This window comes from Schistosoma mansoni (assembly GCF_000237925.1).
Source record: "Schistosoma mansoni, WGS project CABG00000000 data, supercontig 0080, strain Puerto Rico, whole genome shotgun sequence".
NCBI lineage: Eukaryota > Metazoa > Platyhelminthes > Trematoda > Strigeidida > Schistosomatidae > Schistosoma > Schistosoma mansoni.
The window spans coordinates 764,441-785,595 of NW_017386030.1; positions in this window are offsets into that span (position 1 = coordinate 764,441).

Genomic DNA, 21,155 nt, shown 5'->3' on the forward strand with positions numbered 1-21,155 from the left:
ATTCTTCATTACAGTTTATTATTGTGATACATTGAATGAAATGAATAAGAATTTTCATAGTTAACTTCATGAGGCAACTTTAGATGAATGATCATTGGATTTATGTAAAAATTGAATGTCCAACTCTTCTTAATCAGGAGGTCTTCGGCGTTGCGCATCTAAGATGCGATAACTAGTTCAATCTGAAATAATCTGAATTATTGATCAGCGTTCCAGAAATTGATAAAATAAGGACGTGAGAACGTAATTATTGTATGTGGAAACGACCATTGAACTTTATTGAAATTAGATGGTTGATTCTTGCAGTGTTTCTTCAAAGATGACCCAAGACCTTCTATGACTTGATAGTCGAAAGGTTCGTATTTCATTCATTTTGTTTTTAGGAAAGTAATCATCTTTTGTGAAATAAGAAAATCACTATTCTTTGTTCTGTCTGTGTCCAAGCGATTGTCAGTCAAATGAGCAGTTTATTATTAGAAAACGATATTTTCATCCTAATCAAGATTCATATCATGCCAACTATTCCGGATATGGAATACAGAAAATCATAATTTTCAATTAGTTTGATAGACGTAGACAATGTATAATCACTGTTTTTGTATAAACATATGAGATCAATACAAATACTTTTGTTAGGTAAACAGTCAGATACTGTACACTAAGATTGTAAAATTTTTAATCAATAGGTGTAAGGAATCTCAGTCAACCGTGAATTAATTCCAAACTGTATACCTCGACAGCAAGAAGAATATTGCATGACGATGAGTTCATATACGGTAATGATTTCTCACCAGTGTTCATGTGACCTTATGAAATTTATTAGTTCTTATGGTTACATCGCGTCTTCCAATGAAAAACCAACAAATATTTGAAAATTCTATATAAACACAACAATCTCTCATCATACTTATTAACACTTTGTGCAAGAAGATGAGGTAAGTGTTGACTGTACAGTTAACGTTATTGAGTATATTACGTGATTCTCTCTCTGTTTTATTGGGATATCTTTGATTCTTTATTCTGAACCATTTCAGATACAGTCGTTCGGACTAGATCTACTAGTGTGTGTAACCTGGATAACATTTCACCATTTATGGTGAAGATCGTCTGCATATTAGATGGACTTACCCACACTAAAACACTCACAGATATCATTAATGAAAACTAAACTCGGCACAGCTTATGTACACACTTACGCTTATACGTGTAATTTTTTTTCGCAGCGATTCCATATTACTTATATTTCTTACCGCTATTTTGTACAGCCTAACGGACGGACACGAACTAAATGCTTATTAAATTCATTCAAATTTCGTAAAGGCCCATATCTCCAAATGCTTGTAACTACGCGATTCAATTTGCTGTATTTTATGCAAACACAGACATTTTTTTACATATATCTTTGTTTGCAGGGGGGAGTTATATAGCAACCATCCTACAATCAATTTCGATTCTAGTCAATTTTGGTCAAGCCCTTTTTATAACTTACTTAACAGACATCATCATTTGGATAGTAACAATTTGCATATTATTTGCACTGCTATACCACTAGAGCACATGACAGTCTATTCCAAATGTTGACTGTTTAAATATCATTCGATGAACCATACTCCTCCCCATATGTGTACGCACGCAGCCTTTGTTTTGCTTTGCTGTGCCCTTATTAAATTTGACCATAAATCGCCTATGTAATTGCTTGCTATTTACTCGCTTGCACCTTGTTCGTTTCCTTCGCTTGTTTGCCTGTTCACTCACTCTCTCGCTTGCCGCTCGCTCGCTCGTTAATATTCGCTCAGGTGTTGTTAACTTTCTGACCTGAGTTATTCGACAATAAACTGTAGTTGCTGCTATCCTTTGTCTTCTGATTTTTCGCGCCGTTACGATTAGAATTATATCGATTATCGAAAGGAACGATTAACGAATCGAGGCACTACAGAATTGGAAGCCTCGCCGAGCGAATACAAAACAACTTTCGACGATATACTTTAATTACAAAGATTCAAAGCGCTGTGTTTCAATTCGGATTATTATCTATATCCTAATCATAATTGTGGATTTATTATATCAGAATTTTAATTGCACGTACATTATCCCATAAACATTATTGAACTCAACGATAACATTCATGATAAATAATGATTATTCACGAACAACTGATATATTGGTGCAATTAAGTAAGTCTGTTCCATTTTATAAATTGTACCATTTGTTGTTATCATTGTTTTCGTCGATCCATTTCTCTTAGCGACAATTACGTTATATTAGCATATTATTTATTTTTTTTTCTTATTATTGTCTTTAAATAACGACACAATCGATATGTCACAGACACCATCCGTGGGAACTATTAACGTTGCTATTCCCTCTTTTAATGTTAATGACCCTCAACTTTGGTTTATTAGACTTGAAAATTATTTCGTAGCCAATCGTATCTTTTTACAGCGACATAAGTTCGGCTACGCAAGCTCACTACTTCTAGACAAAGTAGCAGACAAGGTGCGAGAGGTCCTCACTAAGCCGGATGCAATAAGTCCATACGACGTATTGAAACAGGCAGTAATAAAAGCTCTCTCATTAAACGACCGGCAAGTTGTCGAGCAATTGCTTAGTGAAGTGCAGATCGGAGATAGAACGCCATCGCAGTTAAAGACTTACATGAGCAACGTGATAGGAGACAGAAATGTAGATAAAAATATATTCTACCAGTTATGGCTACGACGACTCCCGTCGAACGTGCAGCAAATCCTTGCTGTCGGAGACAGCGAGGTAGACATAGACAACATCGCTAAAATAGCTGATAGGATTTACGAGAGAACGAGACAAGAGACTCCACAAACGCTGAACTCCATAGTAGACAAAAAAATCGATGCGTTACAAAAGGAAATTAATGTACTATGCAACAAGATAGCGAGCCTAAATCGCAACGACATGAAAAGAATTTGGTAGCGTAGCCGATCAAGAGATAGAAATCGACCATTCTCTAAGGGAATCCCAGATCCTAACATATGCTGGTATGATCAAACTTTTGGGTACAGAGCTCGAAAATGCAGATATCCATGCAAATTCAAACGGTCCCACTGATTTTCAGTAACGACTACGACAATTAACGCGGCTCCCAGGAGCAATCGTTTATTTTATATTCAGGACAAAGCAACAGGCGCGCAATTTTTAGTAGACATGGGAGCGGAGATAAGCGTCTTACCCCCATTGAGCAACGAAAGACAAAATATCGATACCACGCTAACTCTTAAAGCAGCAAATAGATCCGACACAAAAACATACGGCAAGCGAAGATTGTCCTTAAATTTCGGACGAGGCGCGACATACCGCTGGGATTTTGTCATAGCAGACGTATCGGTAACTATAATAGGCATCGATTTCTTATGCAATTTCGATTCACTTGTAGACTTACGGCGCAACCGACTCATAAACGGTACCCATACCACCTCGATTACGGGAATACTTACAGAATCTGTTTCTATGAATCTAGTGGTAGATAAGAGCCGAAACGACCCACGTAAATTATTGCTAAACGAGTTTCCAGAGCTTTTAAAAGTAACGTACAATAAAACAGATCTCAAGCATACTATCCCACACCATATTATAACCAACGGGCCACCGGTTAATGCAAGGCCAAGAAGATTAGATTCAAAAAGACTAGCAAAAGCAAAGCAAGAATTCGACAAGTTAATGAGGCTAGGAATAATAAGGCCTTCGAACAGCCCGTGGGCATCCCCATTGCACATGGCTCCGAAAAAGAACGGAGAATTAAGACCATGTGGGGACTATCGAGCACTTAATAAGCAAACAATGGCCGATAGATACCCTATACCACACATCCATGATTTTACCTACAGTATAGAAGGTGCTACAGTATTCTCGAAGATTGACTTAGTTAGAGCGTATTATCACATACCGGTCGCTTCACAGGACATATCAAAAACGGCGGTAACAACCCTTTTTGGACTATATGAATTCTTACGTATGCCTTTCGGATTGACTAATGCAGCACAAACATTTCAACGATTTATTGACCAGGTCATCAGTGGCTTACCTGGAGTATACGCATACATAGACGATTTACTAGTAGCCAGCTCCACTATGGACGAGCACACACTGCAACTACGGCAATTATTCGCGCGACTAAGAGATCACGGTATTTCCATAAACATTGAGAAGTGTGAGTTTGGAAAAGGATCCTTACAGTTCCTTGGACACATGGTGAATTCTCAAGGTATCAAACCGATCTCTACAGAAATCGATACCATCAGAGATTATCCGTTGCCCGATACACAGGAGAACTTACGACGATTTCTGGGTCTAATAATTTATCACAGACGTTTTATTCCGAATTATGCGGCAATACTTCGACCACTAACCGATGCGTTACGGGGACACTCACGGACATTCCAATTATCATCAGAGGCAATACAGGCCTCAACAAAAAGACGACACTAGCTAGAAGAAAGAGCGAAACACCGTTAGCTATTATGACAGATGCATCGAATGTGGCGGTAGGAGCTGTTTTACAACAGTTAGTAAATGGCACATGGGAACCGCTTTCATTCTTCTCAAAGGGACTGAATCCTACGCAAACGAGATATAGTACTTTCGGAAGAGAATTACTAGCAATTTACTTAGCAATAAAACATTTTCGACATATGGTTGAAGGCATAAATTTTACTGTTTACACGGACCACAAGCCACTCACGAACGCACTAAGCGCAAAGCAAGATAATTACTCTCCGAGGGAGATCAGACAGTTAGAGTTTATTTCCCAGTTCACTTCTGATATACGATATATTAAAGGCCAAGAAAACGAAGTAGCCGACGCACTATGAAGAACGACGATAAACGCTCTCGTCCAATCCGAAATCCATTATCACGAACACGCAGCATTACAAAACACAGATGTCGAGTTAAACAGACTGAAGTCTGACAATACAACCTCTCTGGTACTAAAAGAAACTTCAATCGGAAATGTGAGTATTATGTGCGATATTTCTACGGGCCGACTAAGACCATTTATACCGAAGCCTCTAAGACGAAGGGTTTTTGACACTATGCATATTATATCACATCCTGAGATAAAGGTCACGATCAAATTATTCAGCGAACGTTTTGTATGGCCAAGTATGAACCGGGATATTCGTAATTGGACGCAAACTTGCATTAAATGCCAAAAAGTTAAAGTACATCGTCATACCAGTTCCGCAATAGGTTCTTTTCGTCATCCTGATAGCAGATTTGACCATATACATATCGACATTTTAGGACCACTGCCGATTTCAAATGGCTTTAGTTACATTTTTACCTGCATTGATAGATTTACGCGATGGCCTGTAGCAGTACCCATAAAAGACATTTCGGCCGAAACTATAGCCAAAAACTTAGTAGAGCATTGAATTTCTCATTATGGTGTGCCTGCAAATATTACAACCGATCGAGGAGCTCAATTTGAGAGCCATCTCTTTAAACAACTCACTGAACTCCTAGGAATCAGACGTATCCGGACAACATCCTACCATCCGATTTGGAATGGTATGGTTGAAAGATTACATCGGCAACTCAAAGCCTCTATTACATCTGTTATCAACAATAACGATTGGGCCAGCAAACTCCCATTAGTCATGTTGAGTTTAAGATCAACAATTAAACAAGATGTAGGATGTTGCCCAGCAGAGTTGGTTTACGGAACCACTTTACGTCTACCAGGAGAGTTTTTCACCTCAAGTAAAAGTGTTCCAACTGATTTAGTCAACTATGTACAACGTCTAAAGCAGCATATGAGTAATCTAAGAGTAACACTTCCGATGCAACATCAACAACGTGTGAACATAACAAAACAACTGAGCGACAGTACCCATGTGTTTATCAGAAGGGATGATGCGCAACGTCCCTTACAACCGGCTTACGATGGTCCATTTCAAGTTATTAGAAGAAATGATAAAACTATTACAGTAGATAAAGCCGGAAAAACGGATGTAATTAGCATAGACCGAGTCAAACCAGCTTTTATCGATCAGCCAGTATATACAGATCATTCGAAAACCGTCGAGTCACCGCAACGCTATGTCGCTACAATCTTTTACTGATAATTTTCTGCTACTTTGGATATTAATTATAATTCTTCCTCTTCATTGTATACATATGGATTATTAAGTTCATGTAATACGCTATTAAACTCGGCACATCTTATGTACACACTTACGCTTATACGTGTAATTTTTTTTCGAAGCGATACCATATTACTTATATTTCTTACCGCTATTTTGTACAGCCTAACGGACGGACACGAACTAAATGCTTATTAAATTCATTCAAATTTCGTAAAGGCCCATATCTCCAAATGCTTGTAACTACGCGATTCAATTTGCTGTATTTTATGCAAACACAGACATTTTTTACATATATCTTTGTTTGCAGGGGGGAGTTATATAGCAACCATCCTACAATCAATTTCGATTCTAGTCAATTTTGGTCAAGCCCTTTTTATAACTTACTTAACAGACATCATCATTTGGATAGTAACAATTTGCATATTATTTGCACTGCTATACCACTAGAGCACATGACAGTCTATTCCAAATGTTGACTGTTTAAATATCATTCGATGAACCATACTCCTCCCCATATGTGTACGCACGCAGCCTTTGTTTTGCTTTGCTGTGCCCTTATTAAATTTGACCATAAATCGCCTATGTAATTGCTTGCTATTTACTCGCTTGCACCTTGTTCGTTTCCTTCGCTTGTTTGCCTGTTCACTCACTCTCTCGCTTGCCGCTCGCTCGCTCGTTAATATTCGCTCAGGTGTTGTTAACTTTCTGACCTGAGTTATTCGACAATAAACTGTAGTTGCTGCTATCCTTTGTCTTCTGATTTTTCGCGCCGTTACGATTAGAATTATATCGATTATCGAAAGGAACGATTAACGAATCGCGGCACTACATGGTCATAATGATTTGAAGCGTTTTTCGCCTATAATGCTCGATGGGTTACTATTTGTGGGAGGTCGTCTAAACTACTCCGATTACCTAATACCTTCAAGCATTCAGTAATTTTACGTAGTCGTCACTTAGTGACAGAAGGTATAATAAGACATTATCATAAGGAGGAGGGACACTCAGGAACTTCTCAAGTACTTGCCGCAATTCGAAAACACTACTGGATAGTAAAAGGGACCAGCACGGTCAGGAGAATGATAGGTAAGTGTGTAATCTGTCGACGATATACAACGAACTCAGGATAACAATTGATGGCGCCGCTTCCTGCATGTAGAGTGAATACAGGCTGGCATAGTTTCGCAGCTGTAAGAGTTGACTACTTTGGACCTATTTTAGTCAATGTAGGCAGGTCGGGTGGGCGTACTGTTGTAAGTCCTACTCCTTCCTTTAGTAAGGATTATATCCTAAGGCGAACCATGACAGAAGATATCAATGTGGCTTGTGTAGTATGGAGAGATTTTGCGTTCTGGTGTAGAATCCATTTGAACGTTTCGTGTGTGAAAATCCCTCCATACATACATCCATAGCTTCTTCTCAATGTTTTTGTTGTTTGTTCATTATTGTTAGTATTTTTTGATACTATTTGTATTGTGGTGTTTCATTTCATGATAGTTTGCTCAGTTTCTTCTGTTGCTTTCATTGGGTTTCCATATTCTTCTTGAACTGTTTTAATTGCTATTATTCTGGCGTCTGCCATACTGACTGCTCGCTATTTGATTGTGCGGTTTGATTTTGACTGGGATCGTGCATCTTTGGTTGTAATTTGTAGCATTTTCCTAGATATTGAAACACTTAGTGTTATAAAACAGCTGCTTGGACGGAATTTTACTTAATCTTTTCAGAAGGGATAGGATAACACTCTCCTTTTGGGTTTTTCGGTAATTTTTCATATATTTCTTACCACTTTGCTATTCATTGTAATTTAGAGTGAATATTTTGGTATCAATTGTCGGTTGAATAACTGGGTAGTAATATTTGTTAAGGTAAATTTGTACTTTTGTTTATATGATGAATCTTAGAACCGTTACTACATCAAACACTTTGTTTTGATTTCAATTGAAACGAGTCTCTAAACTTCCACTATAGTTATTCAACCACATCCAGACCTATTGTTATTTAGGTTTGGATCTTACACTATCATCATTATTGTTATTATTTTTAACTTATCCATTTATCTCGAAATTCTTAAATCATTACACTATTATAATCATGGTTGGGCCCTTTCATTATGTGTTCATTTATTTTTTCTCTTTCTTTTTTGGATTGAGACAATAATTTGTCTTACGCTGAATTCAACTTATCAGATTCGTTTTGTATCTTCGCTAATGTATATACACGACTTATACATATATTGATTGATTATCTTTCGCACTTCATTGAAACTTTCATAGCATTCATCACTCCAAAACTCTGACTGTACATGTACAAACACATATTCTAACGTCATATCTTACCGCTATAATAAGTTATTTACTTATTAATTTATTTTAATTTGATTACTCATTTTTGCTATACATACATAGCTGTTAATTCTTCTTCTGCATTTGGATATTAACGTATTCCTCGACTTCTTTATTTCTATTTCCTTAGTTTCTTTCTTTCCTCCTTTTGAAAACCAATTCAAAATTCTTGCCAATTACACAGAACCTGATTTATTATTAATACTATTCTATTATCAATATTTTATTTTTCCCTTTCCTTCCTTTCTCAAACATGGCATATATAAAGATAACCTTCTTGAAAATTGTGTATTATTGCATTTTTTTTGAAGAAACCCAAAATGGTTTCTTCACAGCACTTATGTACCCATAAGGTGTTGGTGAATAATAATAATAATAACCGAATCTATAACCCGTCAACAATTATTTATCGTAGTTGAAAGCGTGAGTGAATTGAAGCTAGACCCCCATGGAAAACCTGGAAACATCAATATGGAGATAGTATGCAGGTCTGCCACAACGTTGTTTTGCTTACGCCATAAATTTGTTTCGTGATCTCACTGAGAAAACTGATCACTAAATTGAGTGTCCTTTAAAGCTCTATAGGTGATAGACACTGAACACAAACAAAAACGGAGGTTTGTATATAACTATCTCAAACAACAATAAGAAAACTAACTTCGGTAGCAACAAAAAGACCTTGACACCTATGGACACAACAGATACTCAAAAATATACTCATTGAAGAAAAATAAGTATCAGTGCCCTCAGTTTGTTGTATCTGTACTCGAGAAATACGGATGATAAAATTTACAAAAAAAGCAGTATTATTGATATTTACTTTAACCAAAATAAAATGAATTAAAGCAGAAACGGGAGTCTTCATACGTAATTAAACGACCAATCATACAAAATATACTCAGAGGAAAAATACAATTGTCCTTTACAAATAGCGCGCGCGGTGTGGTAAAATATCTTCAAATGGTTGTGGACGGAATAGAAGAAGGTTTCTTTTAGCGGGCTTCCATATCTTGTAACAGTGGATCACCGATTCCTCCAGGTAGGAACTTGGGTGTAATAACGATAAAAGATGAAAAAGAAATCGGTAAATCATAGTAGGATACTATCCTTATTCCTTAAGAATATGCCAATTATCCTGTAGAAAGACTCGTAAAAAGTCGCTTGGACTGACTCAGACAGCAGAGACTTCAAGTATTCAACTACTCTTAAGGAATAGAAGTTGTGTCTACAGTCCTTTCTGCTGTATTGTACCTTCAGTTTCTGGGTGTTACTCCTTAGGCTTCTGTGGAAGCCCAACCTAAGTAGGTGTTGTCAGCAGCCCACATTTGAAATCGAGTCAGAACCTCCTGAATTGCCAGTATAATAAGTCGCTTGACCTGTGTTGATCACAACGGCTTGTTATTTGCTGAAGATGCAGATTCTACGTGTAATTATTAACTCATGGGGCTGATTACACTTGTTTGGGAAGGGCTTCGTAATGCTTCGTAATGCCCTACCGTCAGTTATACTTTACACATAAACTCCTGTGGCGTTTGTATGAGTTAATGATCCTTTTGTACTAAATGTGTGACTGATTTTGAATTCCAAATACAATAAGTTGACTTTTGCTCACCTAGTTCTATTTGCTGTAAATTGCATGATTTCACGAATTCCTCGTTTGTATAATAATTCGAATACTTTCAACCGTCACATTGCAGTCGCTATGAAGCTTGTGATGAGACAGTTGAACATAAATCCCAATTTGATTGTTTTGGAGAATCACATGCTAAGGTTCAAAATCTGGACTATGACCAAGGAAGATGTTGAGGACATTCGTCTGAAAAGAAAGCCTACAGCTCTGGCATTTCCAGATAAGCCGATTTCACTTTTATACGCAACTCTCAAAGAACTTCTACTGAGCAATGTAAAGTGCGCAAATTCCGAATGCTGTGAAGAAGAAAAATATGTAGGATGACTCATCAGGACGTCAAGAATCCCACTACGTTACTACGTCATCCCAATCAAATGTGTACTCGGCTTCTTTGAAGACTGCATAGCACAAAGTATGTTATTATGTAAATGTATAAGAAGAATGAACACAAATAAAATAGTGAGACCACCACCGCATGGGCCAGTCTATGGCATACGATTAAGTGATGCGCGTTTGTTGTTTTCGACCTTGACAGGATTGATGACCTGTTCGATATTCAGTAACCCAACTATCGGATGACTTGACTAAGACTCAGTGAAATTTCACCGTCCCTATAACTCAAATTGTGGTTGGAAATCTGATGTAGTTTGGATAGACGCTGATTTTTCTAATGATCTATTATTCTTCAATGAAATTCCTAATAAATTTGAGGAAATATTTCAGAAAAATCAAATTCTGGTGTCATATGGAGTTTCATTTATCCTCGCAATAGATTTACTTTGAGTGACATCTCCAATGAGTGTGACGAATATATTCTGGATGGTTCGAATTCTGGTCACATTTCTGATATTATTGTTTCATATGTTAGATATTATCACAACCAATGTATATTGAGTGGAATCCCTAATCAGTGGCAAGATGAATCAGAGGGAATGACATGTCTTCTTGAAGCAATCAGTGAACCGGTTTGTCCGGATATGAAGTTTGCATAGGCAAAAAATCCAAATTGAATCCAAGATTGTCCTAATAAGTATGAGGCAGATGTATACTTTTCATTTAGTCATTTGGCGGGTGAATTAGGCCTGGATGAATCAGATGAGTTGATTAAACATATGGATTAATATTTATCTGTGTATTTTAATATGAATATGGAATACAATGTATATCATAGTTCTTATGAAAGTCAAAGCCACATGATGGAACACCTCAAATTACGTGTTAGTGTTTATCCACAAATACTCACGTATGATAATGAAAGCTTGAGATGTAAGAAGATAATGCGAATTGAGAGCGTCAAATTGGTCATTACGTTGCAATGTGAGGACCCAACATTATTCACTGGGGAAGGATAGTGTTGGGAGGTGTATGATTCACATTTTAGATATCAGTGGTTTCACTACACAACCAACATGTTGATCATATACCTTAGTGAGTTTGTTCCAGTTTCAGTTGTTATGTCTAATACAAATGAGCATATTCTATATCACACAGAGTCTAAGTCTTATATACTGGCAGACAGAGACACAATGAACTTAAGGAGAAGGCTTTCAAATGACTACAGAAACTTAGATTTCAAATTAAGCTGTGTAGGTTTTTATGTTTTTGAATGAACTAATCATCCTTTTATACTTGGCGCAAGTCTGATTTTAATTCCAAATTTAATACGTTCGCTTGTGCTCACCTAGTTCTACTTGACTTAAATTGCGTTAATTTCGACAACTAGGTTCACTTAAGTTCCATGTTTACTAGCAAATCAAGAAGCCCAAGCTTTTTGTTTTAAGGGTCAAATATCGGTTCGGTATATCTCACTGTTACGAAGATAGCTAAAGTTATAATTTATAAGATACTGTTGGGATGGTATGTAGTTCAGTGATGGTAAGGATGGACAGCTGGTCGAAGAATATGAAAGAGGAGATTAAGAGTGGCAAATTCAGTGGCAACACGATAAGTAAGAAGGAAAAGACAATGTTGGAATGTTAGCTATGATACAAACTGTTTCTTAGCAGTAAAATATTAACTATAATGAATTGAAAAATTTCTATGGCATTTTCTGAGGTTCGTATGCACTGACAGTTTCTGATTTTTACACGAGCAATTTCTAGTTTCATTATGTTTTATTGGGCAGTAGTTCTCTGTGTGCAACAACATCAATGGTGACGAAATAAAATTCGAGAAACACAGTTATTTAAGTTTTATGTAAAAGGAATATGAAGCATATAACCAAAGAAAATAAGTAAAACACTGTTTGAACTGTGGCGTGTAAAATGTCAAATTACAGAGGCTATTCGGGAGTCGAATAGTTTTAGTTTGTGACATGTCCACTGGGTGTAAATCGGTTAGATGTTGGATGGACATTCATTAAATACAGCTTGGTTTAGGTAAGCTTAATCGGGCACGTGGGAATTTTCTGAATTTGTCAAGAGGAGAGTTATTTCTTATTCGAAATCATTTGCAAAGCAGCACAATTGCAAAGAAAGATTATTATTTCTTCAGGATTATAATATCTACAGAAATTACAGTGATAATGATGATAAATATCTGTTTGATATTGTAACAGTAAGGTAAAATAAACAAAACTCTTAAACGTTTCTAAACAAGAAAACTACAAAAGGATACATCAAGATCCATTCAAAACCGCATGAAGTTTGATCGCACACTCCTGTTTGTCGGGATACTCATTTGCGTACTGGCGTTGGCTTCATCTTGGCAGACATCAGGTGGCGATATGAAGCTATATCAGCTCCTGTCCTTGTCCGCACATCTTTCACTAAAGCACCTGTGATCGATCTGGTCCTGAGTAGAGTAATCTGATGACACTCATGTAACTTTGTGAATGTGTTTTTGTGAGGATATTGAACCGCCTATGATCAAATGACTCAACGCAAATAGATTTACGATCCCCACTACATTTTCGTTTATTTCTCTCAGAGAGTCGCTGTCGTCCCATAATGCCATCATATCCGGTGTCATCCATTCTGACTTTGGCGTTTAAGTGTCCCATCAGAATGCTCAGAGCGTTTTCCTAACCCCTTGTAAAACTGATATTTGCCGTTGTTGTTGCTATCATTGATCGATGTTTAGTGTCGGTTGATATGTTAGGCCCAAATACTTTATTCTAGCTTCAGGATAAGTTAATTTACCTACCCATCATGAGTCACCTTGTCAACTTGTTAATTAATGACTTATGAACCTTGACTGTCACTACCTTGCATCTCGTTTGTAGATATAAATAAGAGTAGTCACATATCACGTAAGCCAACATCACTTGATAGCCCACCCATCACATGTTGTGAGCGGTATATAGACAATGCGGTTGACCACATACACACAACAATTCCACAATCGATCATCTTGTGTAGTGGCCAACGGAGTGCACATAAGGCCACCTACAGTAGCCAGTCCAATGATGTAGATCTCGACGACTCACCCAAACATATACCTCATCCCCCAACTAAGTACGCACAAGATGACCACCTGGTAGACACTTGCAACTAATGTGTATGCAACCATATAGACCTTAATGATGTTGATATAAACTCTCATAATCTCACCAGTGATAGTTCTAAAAGCAGTCAAATAAAATCTAGCCTCACCCAAACTATTCAAGACCTATTACCGTATAAATACCCAATCAGTGTCCAGAAAATCCTGATCTCGAAATTATAAAAACAGTGAAAAAATAATTGACCACGTATCAGCTGAAGTGTGAAAAGACTCCAGTGTATGCACAACGTCATTGCGTATAATATACCTGATAGTACGAATTTAAAGTTTGCTAAAAATCTTCTACTACAAGAATGTGGACTGTCGCAATTTTGGTGTGTAGCAAAAGGATTATGTAAAGCCCAGACTAAAGTTTCTTGTCTCATTCCATTTGAGTTTGGTGGTATCATAGAAGCCAATCACCCCTTAAAAGTCAGTGTTTGCTGAGGCGGATTCAAACATTTAAAAAGGTAAGAATCACCCATGACAATACTGTTATCCAGCGTCGAAACTCCAGTGAAGTGCAAATCAATCAACCCAGCCTACGTGGTAGTGGCAGATACAACGTTGACCATTGCACAATCCTTAAAACATCACACCACACTCCTACCGAAAACGGAGACACTTAGCATACTGCTACTAGTCCTAAGAACAAAACTAAACACCAGACAGCTGTAACCAATCACTCTGAGCCCAAACACTCAGCTACCTCACAATGCACACCCACCTGTGCCTCAACAGTGCCAAAGCACTGCCCCTGTGGCTCCGATAAAAAGCCAAGAAGCAACCCTCACACGAATCGCTCTAATAGCTATAAATGCCCAAACACTGTATTGCGAAATATTACTTATATCTCTCTGAACACCCACAGGTACTCCAGCACTCTTAATGCACAACATGCACCTACTCATAGCAGTAGAATGCACTACAACAAACATAGTGAACTGGCAGTACCCATTTATCCTTATGTTCAGTTACACCCGACAAAAACCACATCTACACGTGATGCCAGCAAGCCATATAGGTTGAAACATGCAAGCTACAGGAATCAGTGCAGCACACACATCAGGAACACCACACCCGGCAACAATGACAGACAATCCTGCAATGCTTCTTTGAAACATACAACCCCCCAACTACCCATAATAGGACTAGAACTACACACTACACACAAAACGACCATAATGTTGATCTGCTTGGGCACCCACCTATTGATTCTAAATACTACCAGAGCCAAACAACCCTTTACAACTCTCTGATCTCCATTAATTCGACATACACACCACCTCATGCTTTTTCATCTCTCTCCCCCTCGACAGTGTTGCTATGGGGTCTCCAAATGTTGAGGGCGACAATCCCACAATTCTGAGACCGCCTTCAATATACTCCGACCTGATGGGGAGTGATACATCTTTCTCACCGTCGATAACTGTCTCTTGTCTTAAAAGCTCCTCCCTGATCACTGATCGAATACACCGCCTATCCACTCAACTTATTCGCTTCTACCCTGCATTCCTGAACATACTTCTTTCACTAAACTAACCTCCGACCACCTGTCTCCCATTAACCATGCTGGTATTAAACTAAACAAACAAGAATATAGAGCCAATGCTCCCACTATTTCCTCTTTTCGTAGCAAAAGCGACAAACCACAGAGTTTACATCACACCCTTTTACTAGACAAACACTCATTGTACCTGACACTAATGTTAATCAATGCTCGATCTATACAGAAGAAGATGACTCAACTACGCGCCCTATTACTTTTACACAAACCTTCACTTGTTTTGATAACGGGAAGTTGGCTGTCCTCCGATATCACAGACACATACCTCCAAATAGACACGTATGAGCTCTTCCGCTTTGATCGAGTCACCAAGAAGGGTGGCGGTTGTCTCGTATATGCATCAAAAAATATGAGGGCGGAAATCTTTAGTGACCATGTCCTCAGTTAACTATCAGATTCGATATGGCTTACTGTTCACACCCTTGAATGAAAAATACTAATCTCATGTGTACATTGAGCTCCTTACACTCCCAGTTCGACTGACACCATTATAAATGAGTAATTTGCTAAGGCAGCCTTGCTTGATTTCGCCTACAAAATTGTCTATGGTGATCACAACCTTCCAACCATCAACTGAAAGACGCGTCCTGGCTTACTGTGCTATGAAAGAATACTTAGGTCCATAGAAATACACGGTTGGCAGCATCTTGTCAACCTGCTTACAAGAAATCACAACATTCTTGACTTGATGTTCTGTCACAATGTCACATCAATATCAATGGTGGTTGGCGAGAAGTTTCATAACAGCGATCATAAAATAGCCCTCTGCACCCTCCCAATTCATGTCAAGCGCAACAAATTAGTGACATTAAATACGTGTTTCCAATATAGCTACTATGCAAACACTGACTGGAGAAACTTTCGGTTTCTAGTGAAGCATTCTGACTGGAACAGTTACTTCACTAAAGATAACCTTTTAGAAACATTGAAAATATTCAATACCACCACCAAATCTGCACCAGGCACTACCATTATTTCTAAAATTGCTTCCAAAACAATTACTCCCTATATCAACCAAAAGAGTAAGTCTTAGCTGCGAAAACTAGTAGGACGTACTTTATATCAAAAGACTTTGGTGCCCTGCTCCAGGTATACTTTGTACTTGAAGGAGTGCCATAAAAACCCTCAAGTCGAATGCGAGTTCTCGTGCCGATGACATCCCATCAATCCTCTATAAAATGTCAGGACTGGATATGCAGGCGTTATTGCTCAAGATATACATACTATCTTTAGAGGCGGATACATATCCTGAAGCATGGAAGGTAACGTATGCTCTTCCCAAACATAAATCAGGACCTAGAAACCTGGTCGGAAACTACAGACCTATAAATATCACTCCAGTTTATTCGCGCATAATGGAAAAAGTGATACAAAGTCAGCTATCTGATAACCTACTTAAGGAAGGTCTAATAGACCCATCACAACATGGCTTCATCAGAACAAGGTCTTGCAGTACATGTCTGATAGACTTCTTTATTGAGGTTAATCGCATACGTGACCAGAAGAAGCTAGTGTCTTGGGTCCATTGCTGTTTATAATCTATATCAACAATATATGCAAGTGCTTTACCACAGGTAAGACCTCTCTCTACGCTGATGACTTAAAAGTTATCTATAATACTGACATTGACGATGTACGTAGTACTATGCAAACGATCCAACATGAACTCAACAAAGTAGACGACTGGCGCAATTGCTTGGGGCTAGAGCTCAACACAGAGAAATGCGGTTGGCTATGTGTTGGAGACACGTCTCTTAAAATAGGACTAGCACTTAACAAAAGCCCACTGCCCAGACTGACATTAGTAACTGACCTAGGGGTAAATAACTCATACAGTCTTAACTTCTGAGAACATTTCTCAACTAAAGCATCTCAAATGCGGAGATTGCTTTTCTTCATTCTTCGTAATTTCTTTCAAAACGAAACTGAAATCATCCTTTATAAAGTTTGCTCGTTCTTATTTTCCAACCTACGCCTATCTGATGTACTTGAGGTGGAAGGAATATAGCGAGACTTCACTCACAAAATACTTAAGAACGACCAACTCACTGACTACAGATCCACGTGTCATATCTTAGGGCTAGAACCGCTCTGGAAAAGAAGTCTTAAGTCTAACTTCATTCTCTATTTCGAACCCATAAAAAGTTTACTTATTCCACATTTAATATAGTTTTCTACCGAGACTCACATGGATACGGCCTTCGAGACAAAGTATCCACAGTTAAAATTCAAAAATACAGATCGAAAACTCGAGAAAAATTTTTCCTTGTCAAGTACGCATTAATATGGAACAGTCTTCCTTCTGAAATACGCATGACATATAAATTACATACGTTTGTAAGACCTATCGATCAAGCCCTCACCTGCACAGATCTAGCGCGAACGAACACATCCGCATCCCACACAGACATCATGAGCTCTCTACATATATAGACTAAATTGCATTATTTTCCTATTTTTCAGTTGTATTCGATACATCCCCCTCCACAATTCTTTTAAGTTAAAGTAGACAGGATGTGAAACACAGAGCATTGTGTGAGGTATGAAATATGATGGTATGATATAAGCTTAAATGAGCCTAACATCACAAATGGAGGAAGGGTGGAGTTGCTGAACAGCAAGCATCAATGGTGAGGGCGATGACTTCAATCCACCTGAGTTTACGGGGCAGAATATTTTGTTTATTATACTAAGACAACCTACAACATGTTAACTCGGACTTTTACATGAAAGCTGTCTGGCAAACATCATATCCTGCAATGTGAATGCACTTTTACAAAGAAATCAATCTCAATTATGTCGAAAATTGAAGACCAATTTCAATATCAAATATGTCGAAATGTATTAAACGTCAAAGGAATTTGATTGCTCTCACTCAACGATGATATTCAACCTTAATCAATATTAAATCAAAACAAAAATTTAGTCAACAGTCGGATGCGTTTATCCAGAATATTGTGTGAGGATGATTTTATTCGTCACAGCAATGGGTATAAAATGATACACAGATAGTGATGTGGGTTATAATATCAGGATTCTTCACCTCAGCCTCATAGACCGATGCACGCAGGATGTATTAATTAGTTCAGTCTCAAGGAATCTTGATTATTACATAGATTGATTAACTGAGGAGGCAAAAACAGCCACCAAACTCACTTGACAGAGTTTACAGAGTTAATTCTTAACCAAAGCGAGACATCCAGTAAATCGGGAGCCGAAAGATTTGTTTTCACTTCAATTTGTTTTCACAAATGTAGTAATCTTTTGTAAAATGAGAATTTCACCAATGTTTGTTTTGAGTATGTGTGTGTAGGTGGTTGTCAGTCGTATAAATAACTTATCATCAGGCAGTGAAATTTTTTGTTCTAAGATTCATATTACGCCAACCATGCTGTATATAAAATAGAAAATACCTGATTATTTGAATAATGAGATTAAATGAGGTGATAGACAAAAACACAGTAAAACCATTGATATTTCTGTAAAAAATTGAGGCCAACAGAAATATGTTTGTTGATTAAATGCTCAGATGATGTTTAATTAGCATATACAATTCAATCCGATAAAAAAAAAATCGAACACAAATAACAATACTTTAAAACTCTTCTTTGTTCTGTGCAAAGGATTGTCAGTTCAGTAGGTAACTTATTATTAGAAAACGATATTTTCATACTAACCAAGATACATATCATGCCAAATTTTCAGAGTATGGAATAGAATCTACCATAATATTTTGTTAATGAGATGGAATGAGGAAATAGACGACGTCAAAGTATAGTCATTGATATTTTTATAAATTAATTGAGGTTATTACAATTATGTTTGTAAAGTATACTTCCAAAGCTAGAAAAATATTGCTTGGCGATCAGTTCATCTACAATAATGATTTGTTACCAGTGTTCATTAAATCTTATGGAATATAACAGTTCGCAGTGTCTCATTGTATCTTTCAATGATTAAAAGGCAAAAATTTACAAAATCTATATAAACACACTTCCCAAACGCTTATCAGTAGCTGACCTAAGCGTACGTTACCCACACATTCGTATCTTCTGTGAACATATCTCAACCAATATATGTAAAATGCGCTAATTGCTCGACTTCGTTACTCGTGCCTTCTTTCCAAATGAATCTAAAATCATTCTATACAAAGTATGCGTGAGACCCATCGCTGAATACTGTTCGTTCTTATGTTGCAAATTACGCCTATCTGATATGCTTAAGGTGGAAGGAATGCAACTCACTCACTGACCATAGTTCTTGATGCCATTTCTTTAGAATAGGACACCTTTGAAAAAGAACGCCTAGATCTGATTTTATTGTTCACTTCAAGCTCTTCAGAAACCTTATTTATTCTACATATAATATAGTTAATATCCAAGACTAACCTGAATACGACTTTTGTGACGAAGAATCTACGATTAACGTTGAGAAATACAAGTCATGAACTCTGGCAAACTTCTTCCTCATAAAGGACGCAATAATATAGAACAATTTTTCCTCAGAAATACTCATGGCAGATATATGACACACGTTTGTAAAACATCTTGATCAAGCACTCGCTTGAACTGATCTGGCACAATCCAACACATCTGCGTCTCACTCAGACAGCATAGTCTCTCCTCATTTACAGGCAAAGTTATACTCTAAGTTCAGTTTGTCTTACTTTCCTACTTTCCAGTCGTATTGGATACTTTTTTCTCTTAGTTTTTTACTTGAAGTAGAAAGGTAACTCACGGAAAATATCTATGCTGCTCGAACACACTCAAACGCTAAGCTATATACTACATTGAAATGTCAAGATAACAGCACAATCGCCCGCCTACTACCAGTAGTCCTAAACCTATGGAGCTTGTAACCCATCAGCTAAATAGGATTGCACAAAATAACATCAGCACCAAGGTAATGTGAGTTCCTTCTTGTATATTTTTCGTCAGTTTTTCACTCTCCTGTTCACTATGTTGACTTGCCAATAATTATATTTCACCACTCGTTACCCCATTTACAACTCATATATTCTCAAACTATTCTGCCTACTTTGATAAACAAATATCCTATATTATAAACTTTATAATGCGTTTACTCTGATTTGCAACCTATACTTTATACTGGGGTCAACAAGAGCATTGCATCGATGCCTTATCCATAGTCCATAATTTGTACCTGTCTGATAAGCTTATTAAATGTTACTTATAGAGAGTAATTTCAAATAAGATGTGAAAAACAGAGCATCGTGTAAGGTTTGATATATATAAAAATAATTTTAAATGAGCCTAGCATCACAAATGGAGGAAGGGTGGAGTTGCTGAACAGCAAGCATCAATGGTGAGGGCGATGACTTCAATCCACCTGCGTATATGGTGCAAAATATTTTTTTTGTATCAGGCCCTATGGATGAGAACAAGTCAATCAATCTGTGATATTGGGGTTGTTCTTCTATACTCACCTTTCAGACACATGTTTCCAATTTGATGCTTGCTTAGTTATTTTAGTAAAAGAACATTCAGCATTCTGAAGCTGACATTTACATTAGGACAGTGTGTCTGGCATAGTAAGAAAACAAAACTTGAAGAAATATCAGACAATGAAAAATAAAATTACACATTTTATCGACACTTTATTTTCTTGATGAATTTTTCATTCTAATAAAGAGCTATTCGACTACTGGGAATCAAAATAATTTTGTGAATTCCAAATTGTAGAGTAAAAAGAAGCAACTATAACTGTATGACTTGCTTTTGCATAACTAGCTACTTGAAGCTGAACTTATGGTGATGTTCGTTAACGCTGATTACTGTACCTATAAAGCAGTTCGTACATACGTCTTCTTTCTTCCTTCGATTACGCATTTGTACCTTGTCCCGCATGTGGTTAAATTAACCTTGCTTCGCGATGTCAGACATCTGCAGAGAATGTGCTGCAATTCACTTTTACTGATTTCATCTATTTAAAAACGATACTTGGAAAAAGTACTGTAAGGCAACAAAGGTATTTCGTAGAGGATACCTGCC